We start from the raw sequence: 15979 nt of genomic DNA, 5'->3' as shown, positions 1-15979 counted from the left end.
TGTACTGGCTTCATGTATCTTGCCTGAGATTCAAGACAGCTCTGTAGTTCATTTCAGAAAGCAGTGAACCCAAAAATCCACCTCAGAAAATTTTAAATATAACCCCATTTGGTAATATAATATCTGAGTCTGTAAAACTTCATTAACTCCCACATTTCATCTATGACACATTTTGATAGAAATAAGCCAAACTAAACAAAAACAACAAAAGCAAACAGTTATCATTTTCTCTTTGTGCCAATATGCCGTATAACTTAATTTGATCTCCAGTGAGTACGATAATATTCCTCTCTTAATCTTCCCTGAGCAATTACAATAACCGAGTTTGCCAATATCACCAAAAGAAGTGAAGCAATAAATTGAATTGCTTCCTCAATAGTTTACTCTTAAAGTAATATCTATTACATTACTATTTGGAGACTGTTATCATAACCAGTATAAGCTGCAAAAATTTAATATTTCGGATAAAGGACTGTACTTAAAAACAAGATTTCTTTAGCTTTTTGCACACGAATCCTTATTTCTGCTCATTCCCACTAGAACTTTTGCCATTCCTAATTTCCCTGCCTGTAGTGATATTCTCTTAATGGTTTCAGGGCTGGATTTTTCCTTGGTCTTGGTGTCTTAGCTCAGATGTTATCTTCTCACAGATGTTTCCCTTGGTTTAAACTAGTATAACCTTCATGATACTTCCCAGTGGCCATAATTACCTTCTTACTGTATTTATTCACCTTTTTTATTTTCACTGTATCATGTAAACTCTACAAAAGCAGGAATTTCTTAATGAGAATTTTTTTTAGAGCCGTTTTAGTTTCCCGACAAAATTGAGAAGGAGGTAACAATATTTCCCATACATCTCCTGTTTCCACACACACACAGTCTACTCCATTATTAATATCTTCACCAGGGCAGTTAAAACTGATGAACTCTCATTGACAAAACAGAATTGCACAAAGCCCATAGTTTACATTACTGTTCGCTCTTGGTGTTTTACATTCTATCGGTTTGGATGAATGCATAATGATAGGTAACCATCATTATGGAAACATTCAGAATATTTTAACTGCCCCCTAAAATTCTCTGTGCTCTAGCTATCCACTGCTTCCTTCCCACAATCTCTGGAAATCACTGATTGTTTAACTGACCCTTATAGTTTTACCTTTTCCAGAATGTCATATAGTTGGCATATTATAGTATGCAGCCTTCTCAGACTAGCTTAATTAACTTAGAAATATGCATTTAAGGTTCCTCCATGTCTTTTCTTGCCTACAAACTGATTTTTTTTTCAGAGTAATAGTAATGTGTATTTAGGCTTCTTTCATGGTTTTTCATGGGTTGACAGCTCATTTCCTTCTAGTGCTAAATAATATTTCATAGTCTGGATGTGCCAGTTTATTTGCCCATTTACCTACTACAGGACATCTTGGTTGCCTCCAAGATTTGGCAGTTATGAATAAAGCTGAAATAAACATCCACATGCAGATTTTCTAAGGGATGGAAGTTTTCAAAAGGGTATTTTAAAAATTTAATTTAATTCAATTTCATTTCATTTCAATTCCAGTATACTTAATATACAGTGTTATATTAGTTTCAAGTGTACAATACAGTGATTCAACTGGGTTTTGGAGAAATGCCCAGGAGCATGACTGTTGGATCTTTAGAGTATGTTTAGTTTTGATGAAATTGCCAAGCTGTGTTCCAAAGTGGCTGTGCCACTTTGCATTCCTAAACAACAATGAATGAGAGTTTCTGTTGCTTCACATCCTCACTAACATTTGGTGTAGTCAGTGCCTTGGAGTTTTGTCATTCTAATAGGTATGTAGTGGTACCTAATTGTTGCTTTAATTTACAATTGTTTAATGACATGTAGTACTGAACATCATTAACATACAGGGTAATATTACTTGCAGGTGTACCATATAGTGATTCAACACTTCAATATAACACCCAGTGCTTATCACAAATGCACTCCTTAATCTTCATCACCTATTTAACCCATCCCCCCACCCACCTCCATTCTGGTACCCATCAGTTTGTTCTCAAGGACTGGATAAGGATAAGTCACTGAAAAATTTCAAAACAATTTTAGAGTTGTCCAATATACAAGCAATATCTAACATGTTGTATCAAATATATCTATTTTTATCGGCATTATTGAGGTATAAATTCATACAGAAATGCACATATCTAGTGTATACAATTCGGTAGGTTTGAACATATGCATGCACTTATAAAACCATCACCACAATCAAGGTAATAAACTTATCCATCACTTCCAAAAGTTTACTCCTGCCCCTTTGTGTTTGTTTGTTTGTTTGCTTGTTTGCTTTGTGGTGAGAACACTTGACTTGAGACCTACCCTCTGAACGAAATTTTCAGTGTACAATACAGTATTATTAACCATAGATACTAAGAGGTATCCACACTCACATATGTACTGCAGCATTATTCACAATGGTCAAGATATAGAAACAACTGAAGCGTCCATCTTGGATGAATGGATAAAGATGTAGTACATACATACAATGGAGTATCATTCAGTCTTAAAAGAAGAAGGAAGTCCTGCCTTATGTGACAACATGGATAAACCTGAAGGACATTATATTATATGAAATAAGCCAGTCATAGGACAAACATGGCACAAGCCCACTTGTATGAGGCCTCTAAGATATTCAAACTCATAGAAGCACAGAGTAATGATAGTTTCCAGCCACCGAGGATAAGGGAAATGAGGAGTTTTTCAAAGGGTTTAATTTTTTAGTGATGTATGATATCTACATTCTAAATGTACATATTTGAAGCAGCTTTAGAAATTATAGTTGGTTAACAACTTATCCTTTCTCTAATAAGACAACTACATAACTTCTTTAATCATAGGTTCACAAAAATCCAATTTAATCACAATTATTTCATGTTTGTAGATTATATAGAGCAGTGGAAATGGAGACATGCTGGTGGACAAACACTAAATGTACTAAAAGAACTTAATCACTTTATTTTATTTCTTTGTGAATTATATTCCTTAGTAATAGTAAAGGATAAGTCTGCACAAACAAGTAGGAAAATTGCTTACAAAATTTTAAGGAATTTTCTTTCAGGAAAATATGTTTGTCTATAGTGTTCTACCCTTCCCCCAAGAGCACTTTAAAGCCTGGAGGCAGGAAAGATGCTCTAAATAAGATTGAGAGATTTATAATAAGGGAACTAGAGGAGATTTACAATTTTCTCGGCAAGCCAACCCTAAAACCTGAGACGACTGTATATGGTGGTGCGCCATCATGGTGGGAGATGTGGGAGAGTGAGTGTTTCTTCAGGGTGGAATTCTAGGCTGTTAATTAAACAATTTCTGCAGGATTTTTACTTTTTTATGGATGTGAGAGCCACAGTTCAGTTTAATGGGAAGGTGTATCCTCTAACACCAAATTGATTAAATCCATACTAAACAACCTTACACTAAAATTCTTCCAAATTTCTTGTACAGCCCTTGCAGCCCTCCACACTGCCTAACTATCCTCTTTATATCTGGGGATAATATTTACTTCTAATAATTGCATTCCTTATCTTTGAAATGAGGCAACTGTGGGGGATAAGGTTATCATGTAAAACATACTAATCACCCTCCTAGGGTTTAGAAGCATTTTAGTGCATATCAAGCCTTGAAAATATCCTGGGATGTAATTATGCCACTATGTTCACATTTTGAGTTATACCCCCTTGCTCAATTATTTGTTTGTTTGTTTGTTTGTTTGTTTTTAATGGTCTCATCCAATCATAGGTTGCTCGCTTCGCATTGCAGTCCATACTCGTAAAACACAATGGAAGCGGAACAGAGTTACTGATTAACCTATAGGAAGATGCTAATTGATCTGTTATTTAACCTGTAACCTCTACACATATTTGTCTTGTGAACCTACCCAATCAGATTTTTCTACAGTCCCTAGAGTAACTGACACTTGCAACAGATCAGTAATACCACATGATGAGGGTTATATCCATAGCATGGCTCCACTGTTTGTCCACATTTATATCTTAAACTCCTGAAGAATAAGCTTTAACTTGATGGAATGAAAGTTTCCTGTACTTTCACAGCATGAAGCACTTTTTTTTAATGCTTATTTATTTTGGAGAGAGAAAAAGAGACAGAGTACGAGCAGGGCAGGGACAGAGAGAGAGGGAAACACAAATCCAAAGCAGGCTCCAAGCTCTGAGCTGTCAGCACAAAGCCTGATGTGGGGCTTAGACTCACAGACCACAAGATCAGGACATGAGCAGAAGTCTGATGCTCAACTGACTGAGTCACCCAGGCATCCCAGCATGAAGCACTTTTAACTTTCTTCATAATTTAAGAATTGATGAAATTTTGATTATTTCTCTGCTTTATTTTTTCAGATAAAATGATAGTTGTTTAAACTGAAATTTTTTATTATTTTTAAATATTATTAGTTTTTACTAGGTAGGCTTCATGCCCAGCACAGAGCCTGACATGGGCTTGAACTCACAACCCTGAGGTCAAGACCAGAGCCAAGATCAAGAGTTTGATGCTTTGGGGCACTTGGGTGGCTCACATGACTTGCATCAGACTCTTGGTTTTGGTTCATGTCATGATCTCATGGTTCCTCACAGTTTGTGAGCTCGAGCCCTGCAGTGGGCTCCATGCTGCCAATGTGAAGCCTGCTTAGGATTCTCTCTTCCCCTCCTTCTGCTCACACTTGCTCTCAGGCTCTCTCTCCTTCTCTCTCTCTTTCTCAAAAATAACTAAACTTTAAAAACAAAAGATTTGGACATGTAACCAACTGAGCTACCCAGATACCCCTAAACTGAAATTTGATTCATACTTTGATTTTTGTTATTTCTTAAGGAGTGTTAGCTCTCCATCCCTGTATAAGAATGAAAATGCTCATGGACATGAGCAGTTTCTTGAAAGCCTATTTAGAATACAAGAGAAGTGCCTGACACATGCTCATGAGATGCTGCTTTGAGTAACCAAATGGATGGTATTTCTCAGAGGTAATATCTTGGGAAGGAATTCCTCCAAGAATTCAGACAGATCATCTAGACACATACATACCAATCCAAAGTGGTTGGGAAAGGAGGGGGTCTGTAAGGTATGTAACCAAAGCAATAAAAATCAAACATCAATTCCAAACAAAATAGCCAACAAAGGATTAATAAAGCAGGGAATATAGAGGACAAAATGGCCTGGGAAATCTTCCTTTCTTCCTTCCTTCCTCCCTTCATTCCTGTCTTTTTTTGAAGGCTATAAAATATTGTCATACATATACTGATGTATTTGAATGTTTACATAATGACATGCAAACCTAAGCACACACGCAGAGTTGGGCCTCATTCTGAGGTACTGTCAAAAATCTGAAATGTAAGCTCGGTATGATTGAGAAGTTAGGCAGGGCAAAATGACCCCCTAGAATTCCCCTGAGATAAGCACTGCTGGATGCTAGTAGTCAGTCCCTGGAGACACTTTAGGTTTGCAGCTATTCTTTAGAAATAGCTGTACCCTGAGGTGGGTTGGGAAGACTCAACCTGGAAAGTAAGTAGATGTAAAGAATTCTGAGAAAGATGCTTTCTATTGTGTTTGTACAGTAAATATATTCATGCTTTGTCATAAGCATGAACCCATAGTATACATAAGCCCTAATTTTTAGAAAAATACCATTTCCATGGATATTCTTTTGCATCAAAATAAAGACTATTTGTAAATTGGGTTCCAAAAATAATTTTAGAAGTGCTGATAATTGGAGACCAGCATGTAGACAGGTAAATCTGGCCTTTTTTACAGTGTGGATATAGGTCTTTGATATAGAGGGGTTATATTGGGTGCTACTCATGGGAACTAGGACCATGGAAGTTTTAGAGGTATTGTTGACAGCCTATTAATTATCAAAAGTTTATAGCAGGACAGACATAGAGGAGCTGGAACCTTCTGAGAAAAATCCATAAACCTTCCTCCCCCAGTAAGTATTAAGGCATGGCAAATGGTTTCTACAAATGTTCTTTTTTTACAGGTGTTCTAAATAGTATGTTTTCACTTACAAAGAATTTTTTAAGCATAGTGTAAATGGCTTTTGCACTGGGACTTGGTTTTATATTCTGTTCATTTATTTTCTCTCCTTTTCTAGGGGTTGTAAATTCTCTGCTTTTCTCGATTAAGTGCATTTTCTCTTTAAAAAAAAAAACAAATCCCAAATCAATATTCACATGAGTAAAAGCTGATTTATTAGAATAATGGATTTAAAACCAAAACAAATGAAATGCTGCTGCTGTAAAAGGGTTTTCCCTTAACAGTCAAAATAAGAAAATTGAATTAATATTTAAGCTTTCATTTCTACAGCTGGTTTGAATATTAATTGCTTGAGTAAATTTACAAATTTACGCTTTACAAACCTAACCCCATTGCTGAAAATCACATTGCCAACCACTATATACTTTATCTTGTTAGGGGGAAAAAAAGGAAAGACTTTCCATGTAGAGTCAAAGAAAATGCATCAAATAATTTTTAATTGGAATTCACCAGCCATGATGACTGTAAATGAGGGTTAAATGGAGAACAGGTAGTGTTCAATAGGAAGCCATTATACAACCATACTGTTACGACCAGCTTCTGTCTAAATGGGGCTTTCAGTATTTATTTCTGGAGTTGTAGCACACAGTTCTGAAAATGAAAGGTACTATAAGAGTACAGTATGAAAAAGAGAAAAGACACCAAAATTACTGAAATCTAACCCATGTGTCTAATAGCATAATCCCTGACATAGGCATCATTGCTCAGAAAAAAAAAATGTATATATATATATATATATATATATATATATATATATATAGTTGAGCCTTCTTTATTTTTTTAAATTTTTTAAATTTATTTTTGAATGAGAGAGAGAGACAGAGCATGAGCGGGGGAGGAGCAGAGACAGAGGGAGACACAGAACTCAAACCAGACTCCAGGCTCTATGCTGTCAGCACAGAGCCAGATGTGGGGCTCAAACTCACGAACCACGAGATCATGACCCGAGCCGAAGTCGGATGCTCAACCGACTGAGCCACCCAGGCGCCCCTGTTGAGCTTTTCTTTAAACAAGAACAATTAAATGCTGAATTTATTATCCAGAGGACTCTGATAGTTAATAAATGTTACCCTTTCATATATCTTGCTTCCATCAGCTGAGCAGGATTGTAAACTTATGATAAAAACATTTTAATAACCAAAGCACAAGAATTATATGAGTCTGGAATAATGAAGACAGGTAGCAGAACTTTAGGTAAGGTGAAGCAATGCTCTTCCTTTATGTTCCTTTGGGTTGCACTGATTGAAGATTAAAATGGTAGAAGTTTTTATTTGGCACACTTAAAAAATTGGCAAAAATTATCATAGCTGTATAACACAAGCAAATTGTAACAGCCACAGACACGCCCTAGAGCTACTTTACTCCTTAAACACCAGTCTTGTAGACTGCCAATCGATAACCTATGACCTAGATATTCACTGAGTGTTGTTTTGTTTAATCTGCTGAATATTTTTTAATCTGATAATCTATAATTAATGAAACATCACTTAAAAATTCTAATTTTTAAAATTTTCTTGACAAACTGGAAAGTCTATACCCAAACCTCCATGTGTAATAAGATTAGGTTTTGTCTAACCAAAATAAAGGTTTTGTCTTTTAGACAGGGCACTTGCTCTTTTGGTTACCATACTCTACATCTGTTTCTATCAGTTCCCACCACTAAGGCCAGCTGTTGATAGGCATGAATCATCTTTCTTGTGCTAATACTTTTTTTAAAAAATATATATAACAGAAGAATATAGATTCTATATGAGTTTTCAAGGGCTGCTGTAACAAAGTACAACAAATTGGGTAGTTTAACAGAGAAATTCATTGCGTCACAATTCTGAAAGCTAGAAGTCCAAATCAAGGTATTGGAAGGGCCACGTTCCTTGAACAGCTATGGAGGAATCTTTCCTTGGCTCTTCTAGCTTCTGGTGGCAATTTTTGGCATTCCTCCATTTGCAGCTGCATTAGGCCAGCCTTTATTATTATATGATGTTCTCCCTATGTGACTCTATCCTTACATGGCCATTATCTTATAAGGACATTAGTCACATCCAATTAGCGGCTCATCCTACTCCATTATGATTCTATCTTAACTAAGTACATCTGCAATTAACTTACTACAAAATAAGGTCATATTCTAAATCACTTCAGGTTAGGCCTTCAACATATCTTTTTTTTTTTTTTTTTTTTTTTTTTTTTTGCGGTGGAGGGGGGAATCACACAATTCAAGAGAACACCTTCTCACCTCCCAAAATTCATGTCTTTTCCACATGCAAAATATATTCACCCAATCCCAACATCCTCTAAAGTCTTAACCTAAACCAACACCAGCTCTAAAATTTTATCCAAATCTCATCTAAATCAGGTATGGATGAGATGCACTGCATGCTCCATCCTGGGACAAAATCCCATTCCATTCATGGACATGTGAAACCAGGAAACAAATTATCTCCATACGGTAGACATTTCCTTTTTTTTTTTTTTTTTTTTTTTTTTTAAACTTTTTTTTCAACGTTTTTTATTTATTTTTGGGACAGAGAGAGACAGAGCATGAACGGGGGAGGGGCAGAGAGAGAGGGAGACACAGAATCGGAAACAGGCTCCAGGCTCCGAGCCATCAGCCCAGGGCCTGATGCGGGGCTCGAACTCACGGACCGCGAGATCGTGACCTGGCTGAAGTCGGACGCTTAACCGACTGCGCCACCCAGGCACCCCGACATTTCCTTTTCCAAAGGAGAAATTGGAAGGAAGAAAAAGAGATCACTGGTACAAAGCAAGTTGACAACAGAGCAGGGTAAATTCTATTAGGTTTTAAGGCTGAAGAGTAATTATCTGGGACTGGATTCTCTCTTCTTTGAGGCTGCAGGGGTGGCCCTGCCCCTTGACCTGGGCAGCAGCTTATCTTCTGGAACCTAGCAGGACCTGTGAACCCAGATCTCTTCTGTCTTGGGTTTTATTCTTCCTGCATGTCATCCCATCTCTGTTTCTTGCAGTCCAGGCTGGCAATTCTCAAAATTTTGTCAGTCTCTTGTGCAATTTATGAGAACCTAAGACATCTGAGTAGAGGGACTTCCACAAGTCTCTCCTAGATAACCACATCTCTACTCCTGGCTTCTCCTGAGATGGTTGATTGGCTTCACAATCACATATCTAATCTCTTTAGGACACCGCTGCCCAGCCAAACTCTGCACTGTTTCCAGAGCACACTATCTGGATAGGCTGAGAATTTCCCAAATTATCAGGGTCTGGTTTATTTTTGCTCAGCAGTTCCTTCAATTTCTCCTTTCCTTCTTGCATTTTACTATTTTGAGGCAAGAGCAATCCAGGCTGTGTCTTCAAGTTTTTCCTTGGGAATTCTCTCAGCTAAATATCCAAGTTTACTGCTTACAGGTTTTCTGCCACTTTATAAAACAAGAATCACTTTTCCTCCAGTTTCCAAGAATACCTTCTTCATTTCTATCTGATCCTTCAGCAGAATCACCTTTAACATCTATATTTCTACCAACAGTCTCTTCAAGGCAATATAGTTTTTTTTTTTTCTATCATGTACCTAAAAATTATTCTTGCTTCTACTTATGGCCCTATTTCCAACCCATTTCTACATTTTTATGTATTTCTTACAACAGCAATCCACTTGTTGGTACCAAAATCTCTATTAGTTTGTTGTTGTTTTTTTTGTTTTGTTTTGTTTTGGTTTTGTTTTTAGGTATGCTATAATAAACTACCACACACTGGATGGCTTAAACAATAGAAACTTATTGTCACGCAGTCTGGAGGCCCGAAGTCCAAAATCAACATATTTGATTAGGGATTCACTCTACTCTACTCCAAGATGACCTGTACCTTAACTAATTATATCTTCCATGAACCTATTTCCAAATAGAGGTATTCTAAGGTATGATGTACTGCTAGGACATTCTTTTGGGTGGGGGGAGCAATTCAACTGGTAACCGTTTTTATATCCATACCTTTAACAAAGGTGAAAAATTTTAAATGAATAGACTGAGAGGGCTGTTCAATTTTTCTAGAACCCTAACCACTTCTCACATACACATTTCTTGCTGGTACCCTTCAGAATTTGGTACAGTGGCTTATAATTACTATATGACAGAATATAAATTGAGATGGATATAATTCTCTAGGCTTATATATAAACATATTCATTTATATTCCAATAGTAATTTATACAACTAAATAATAAGGCAAATGTTATATTCAATATGCAATACAAGGTTTGCAAAGATGCTCCAAAGAATGTAATCCTTAGCTCAAAATCAGTTATGAGTTTGGGAACAATTTATGATCTTCAGATAGAACAAGACTTTCCTCAACTAATAAAAACTGAGTGTAAGTATATGTGCTAATAAAGAAAACTAATCAATATACACCCATACATTAAAATGCCTTTTAAGATTCTGAGTGCTATTTATTAAAAACTAAAGTTTCTTTTCACAATTAATATAAAATGTCTAAATTACCAAAGCACAAATATGCAGATGACTATTTAAGAGACATGGAGATATTTTGTACATGAAACAAAGCATGATATGAATGGTACTTGCCTTTATATTTAATATATATTAAAATTTGAGGATAATTATTTGCCACCATGGTATCAGGGACAGTGAAAACAATAAATTCTGTTCTATCAACACTTTAACGTGTGGAAATGTAATCTTCTTTAAATATAATGAGTTTTCTAAGAATCATTTAATTTTCTCCCCAGTCTTCTTTCTCTTGCTGTGATTATTATTACTATATTATAAACGTTGAGTTAGTTTTCCTCCTGATCAAACCGAAAGATGGTCAATAAATGTCCAGAATGATGTTACCTTTGGGACCCTTGTTTTTGTACCTAGAACTGTCCCAGAATGTAAATAAAATGGGCTATAGGGAAATATTTAAGTTGGGAAATGACTGAAATTTAAAGACGGATATTGTTTCTGAATATGATGCCTTTCTTTCCAAGTTTTTCCTAAATAGCACACTGCTTTCACTGCTTTGACCACCACAAACTGCTTTTTTTTTTTTTTTTTTTTTTTATTTACCGGAATGAACTTCTAGAAAGTCCTCATTTATTTGTACTGGAATAGGGTTCAGTTTTTCACAAGTCACAAAGGGATCAATATATGCAATATTATAGGATTCAATGTCAGCATTAAACCACCATATAGACCCAAGTAATAAATAATTTCACATACCTTGTGGTTTTTTTTTTTCACCATATTCCCAGGCAGTCCCTATTACAGACTCTTTCTTTAAAATGTTTATTTATTTAATTTCAAAGAGAGGAAGGGAGAGCACACATGTGTGCACATGTGGGGGAAGTGGCAGAGAGAGGGTAGGAGAGAAAGAATCCCAATCAGGCTCAGTGCTGTCAGTACAGAGCCCAATGTGGCTGGATCCCGCCAACCACTGAGATCATGACCTGACTTGGAATCAAGTCCGACACTTAATCAACTGAGCCATGCAACTGCCCCTACAGACTCTTACTCTTTCATCCTAGATTTGGAGTCCAGCCTTCACAGCTTCATCTTGCACACCAGCCTCAGGTTGCACTGCACTACATGGTTCTCATGTACTTAACAGCCTCCTGCAATCCTGCCACGATCCACTTATTCCTTAAGATCCTGAGGATCTTATATCTCAGACCCACTTTCATTGATCCTAAAACAATGTCTGCTCTCTGAACAACTTCATCAGATTAAAGCTAACATCATGTCTTACTGAAATGTCAGAAGCCTTCCTCGTTTCTTTTTGTATAAACTGCTTGTTTTTTAACAAAACATATTTATGAAGTGTTACCTGACATCCTAAGACAGACTGCTTTAGAGGAAAAATTGAAGGCATAACCAGGTTTTGAAGCAGAATATTTGATGTGTCCTCTATAAGAAAAATAATACATAATTACAGCTGTTAAATTAAATCTAAAACTGGCTATATAAATCACAACAAATAGCAAACTGTAAAAAATCACAAATACAGCTACATCTCAAAATCCAGAAAAATATATTTTTACCCAATAGCTGTCTTGCCATCTTTATAATACTTCTTTCTTACATATTATTATTTCCGATTGTTTTCTCAAATGAAAATAATCTTGTAAAATCATTGTCAACACAGGAATAAAAATATAATCCAGTCTTTCTTCTAGCATGGTTGATGAAAATTTTTATTAATTATTTAGAAAAGTGTATTTTGGCTTAACCTGCTATTGGAAATGTTATATAAATTCTAGGATTGTTTCCAAATTTGCCTAATGCTCTCTTTTTTTCTTTAAGTTTACTTATTTATTTTTTTAAAATTTTTTTTTTTTTTCAACGTTTATTTATTTTTGGGACAGAGAGAGACAGAGCATGAACGGGGGAGGGGCAGAGAGAGAGGGAGACACAGAATCGGAAACAGGCTCCAGGCTCTGAGCCATCAGCCCAGAGCCTGACGCGGGGCTCGAACTCACGGACCGCGAGATCGTGACCTGGCTGAAGTCGGACGCTTAACCGACTGCGCCACCCAGGCGCCCCTGCTTATTTATTTTGAGAGAGAGAGAGAGAGCAAGTCGGGGAGGGGCAGAGAGAAGGAAAGACAGAATCCCAGGCAGGCTCCACACCATCAGCACAGAGTCCATTCCAGGGCTTGAACTCATGAATTCAGAGATCATGACCTGAACTGAGGTCAAGAGTTGGGCGCTTATCTGACTATGCCATTTGGGCACCCCAATTGCTTAAATCTCTTTTGAGCTTCTTTCATGTATAAACGTTAAAAGTTCAGAATTTTTTTCTGTACATTTTTATATAATGCCTAGGGTTAGAATCAGTTTGTTGATTAAAGCCTTGTTTTAATTTTTTGGGGTTTGTTTTACCATTATAATTTTTAACATTTTGTGTTATTAAATAGAAATTAATAAGAATCTGTAAAGATGTAACTGGGCAAGTCATTTTAGGCTGAAGCAAGAACATGAGTAAAGGCACAGTCAAGCAGAGACAAAGAGTGAGGTAGACTACGGTGTATGGGTGGGACATTAAGTGAGCAAAAGGAGTAGAAAACAGATAAGGAGAGCCAGATAAGGAGAGGGGCTCACAGTGCTAAATTCTGGAAGTGACTAGGATCAACCAGAATGCTCTAAAATAAAACCTGATACCAGATGATATCATGTATTTCTAAGATCATTAGCATTTATATCAAATAAATTAGGATTTAATTTTAGTGCTATTCATGTTAGCTTGTGAAAACTCATTAGCAATAACTAAAATAACCACAGAAGTGCCTTCAATCTCTCTCTCTTTCTCCCTTTCTCTGTCTCTCTTTCTCTCACATACGCATACACGCACACCCCAAACCTAATTTGTATCCCCTATTTAACTTTAAATGGATTTCCAAAGTGACTGTAGTTACTGAAAAGTCATCTGTCAAAACAGAAATTGCACCAAGCAAAGTTAAACAGGAATGGAAGACTTTATTCATGGCTATAGCAATAAATTAGAGAGATCAAAACACAATCTGAACTCAAAGCCATTGAAACAAAAGGTGGAGGAGCTTTTAATGGCTGGGATGCGAAGGACCATATGTCATCTGTGCTTGGTAACTGGACTTACTCAAAGATAAAGTAAATTTTCTCATATCTTCATGACAGGAGGTAGTTTTACAACTTAGAGCAAGATGCCCATCAAAATTAGGCTCCCACCTACAAAATTAGGCTCCAGTCCTACATAGATTAGGAGATAGGTGCACTGTCTTGATGATCTCATTCTATAGAGAGATGAATCCCATGTCCTTGAGAAAAACATTCTTGGGTTGCAAAACTGGCAAGAGCCTTTTAAAGAGATTTATTTCTAAAAACAAGGCAGAGAAAAAATTTACAATTACAAATGTTATAAAGCAAAGATTTAGCAACAGGGATTTCGGTGCCTAAAGTCAGAAAGAAAACTTTCTAATGTTTAGTAAATCTTAAGGGAACTTAAAGACCATCTTGGTGACACCCAACATAAGGAGAATAGGGAGAGATGAGCCTGAGCAGAATGACAGTGGAATGAACCATAGTTAAAATATTTTTACAGAAGCACTGCCATGAGAACACATTGCTAGGGCCATCTCAGTGCATTTGAAGGAAACTAAATGAAGGACACCGAAGTTCAAATTTCTTTCACATCCCAATATATCTACCACTGGGAGAGGACATGAGGCACCATCATGCTTTACAATACTCCAACAGCAATTTCTGAAAATCTGGCTCCCCCAGGGGTTCTTAACTCTTCTCTTCCATATTTGCAGCCACCATGCTGGTCCAGAACTTCATGATATTTCATACACTACAGGGTCAAAATCAGCAGTGCTTCTGTTGCCCTCATATTTCACTTCTAAGTAAATCCAAACTCTAGCCCGTAGCCTGTAATTACCTAAATGACCTGTCTCCTTCATTTAGTATATTCTAGGAATTCTGACCTGCTTTCACACCTTGAGCATGTTAAATATTGTCTTGTCTGGGCATTTCCACAGGCTGATTCCCCTGTAAAAACAGGATTGTCTTCATTATCTAATCATTATCAACATGGTGTAGAGAAAAATTTAAACTTACTTTGGTTATTAGTGAGGTTAAATAACTTGCATTTTTGACCTATAGTTTTTGTTTATTATTTCTATGGGGAACAATAATTTCAAAAGGCTTTTGTGTAAGTTTATATAATGCTTTTTACACATATGACAAATATATTTCCCAGTTTTTATTTTGTTTTTATTCATTACTTAAAATATATTCCCCATATTTTAAAAGCTTTATATTGTTAACTCCATCAGATTTTCTTGTATAGTTTCTAGTACATTCTTTCTTAACCATCATTGCATTAATTATGCATTGCATAATTGCATCAGAAGCAGTGAGAGTTTATGTTCTTTTGTAGTTGTCCTATTTTTCTTAGAAAAATAACAAGTAAAGTCATTAGCTGAAAGTAAGGATGGAAAGAAATTGTTGGTATTCTGAGGGAAAAGAATAAGGTAAGAAACACCAGGCAGTGGAAACAACAGTTTTGCTGGGCTATACAAATGGACAATTTGACACTTAAGCATTTATTTGACAAATATTTATTGTACTCCTTCTATATTCTAAGTGCTCCTCCAGGCTTTTGTGATACAACAGTAAATAAAAGAGATTTCTGGTCTTATGGAACTTAGGTTAGTGGTCATGAATTTTAAATGAGACAACTGTGATTTTCTCCAGCCATGTTCAGTTGGGCAGGTTTCATTCACAAAGTAGAGAGAACAGGAAATTAACTAGAGTTGGGTTTTTGCAGGTACTGACATGAAATGAAAGAAATGAAAGAAAATTGAAGTTAGACAGGAAAAAAATTATTTTAATCATGAACCATGGAGTTTTAGCTGGTAAGCAATGAAGCGAAGACATCAGATTTGTGAAGGACAATAAACATTGGTCGTATTAATGAAAGGTCGATCTTGATGGAAGTCAAAAGATTGTTTAAATCAGAGCATTAGAGGAACTAGGCTGGAATAAAGAGGTTATTTGAAGAACAGGATTCTTTAATGTGAACTTACTGTAGTAGTAATAATTGACTGCGATAATGTGAATTACAGTGATTCTTTTGTAAACTGAAACAAAATTAAAGCAGATCACAAAACTCCAGGGTGAGTCCTGAGCTTTTGTATTTTTAGGTGTTCCCAGATTATTCAAGTTTACAACCAGAGTAGAAAAACCTACCCTATGGGAATGAATGGTTGAAGTAGCATGGAAGTTGAAAACATCTGAGGAACTGGGAGAGCAGAGAAAGAATCAGCTACATCTGTAGCAGGGCTTTAAAAGCACTAAGATTCACAACAAGGCTAGTGTTGAAGATAATGATGGTGATCTAGCTGGAGAGAGAAGAGTAAGTAATCCCCAAGTGGATACTAAATTTATAGTTGATGGCA

At 36.3% G+C, this 15979-nt stretch overlaps 1 long non-coding RNA gene across 4 annotated transcripts in view; it reads right to left on the bottom strand.

The window, feature by feature from the left end:
* The window catches only part of LOC147584248 (uncharacterized), a 108163-nt gene that overhangs the window by 42611 nt on the left and 49573 nt on the right, over positions 1 to 15979 (bottom strand). For 2 of the 4 annotated variants that reach the window (XR_015245356.1, XR_015245337.1), the window contains 2 exons: positions 14504 to 14567; positions 13498 to 13893 (listed from right to left, as the gene is read on the bottom strand). The exons of 1 other annotated variant lie outside the window; for it this stretch is intronic. This is a non-coding gene — a long non-coding RNA (uncharacterized LOC147584248). Of the gene's footprint in view, positions 1 to 13497; positions 13894 to 14503; positions 14568 to 15979 lie in introns of those variants that run through there. One more of the 4 variants, XR_015245345.1, reaches the window with a different exon arrangement.

Source organism: Puma concolor, chromosome A1, assembly GCF_028749965.1.
Source record: "Puma concolor isolate L17-30 chromosome A1, mPumCon1.1.hap2, whole genome shotgun sequence".
Taxonomy (NCBI): Eukaryota; Metazoa; Chordata; class Mammalia; order Carnivora; family Felidae; genus Puma; species Puma concolor.
The sequence above is the reverse complement of the archived record's forward strand: the minus strand, read 5'-3'. Positions and strand labels throughout refer to the sequence as shown.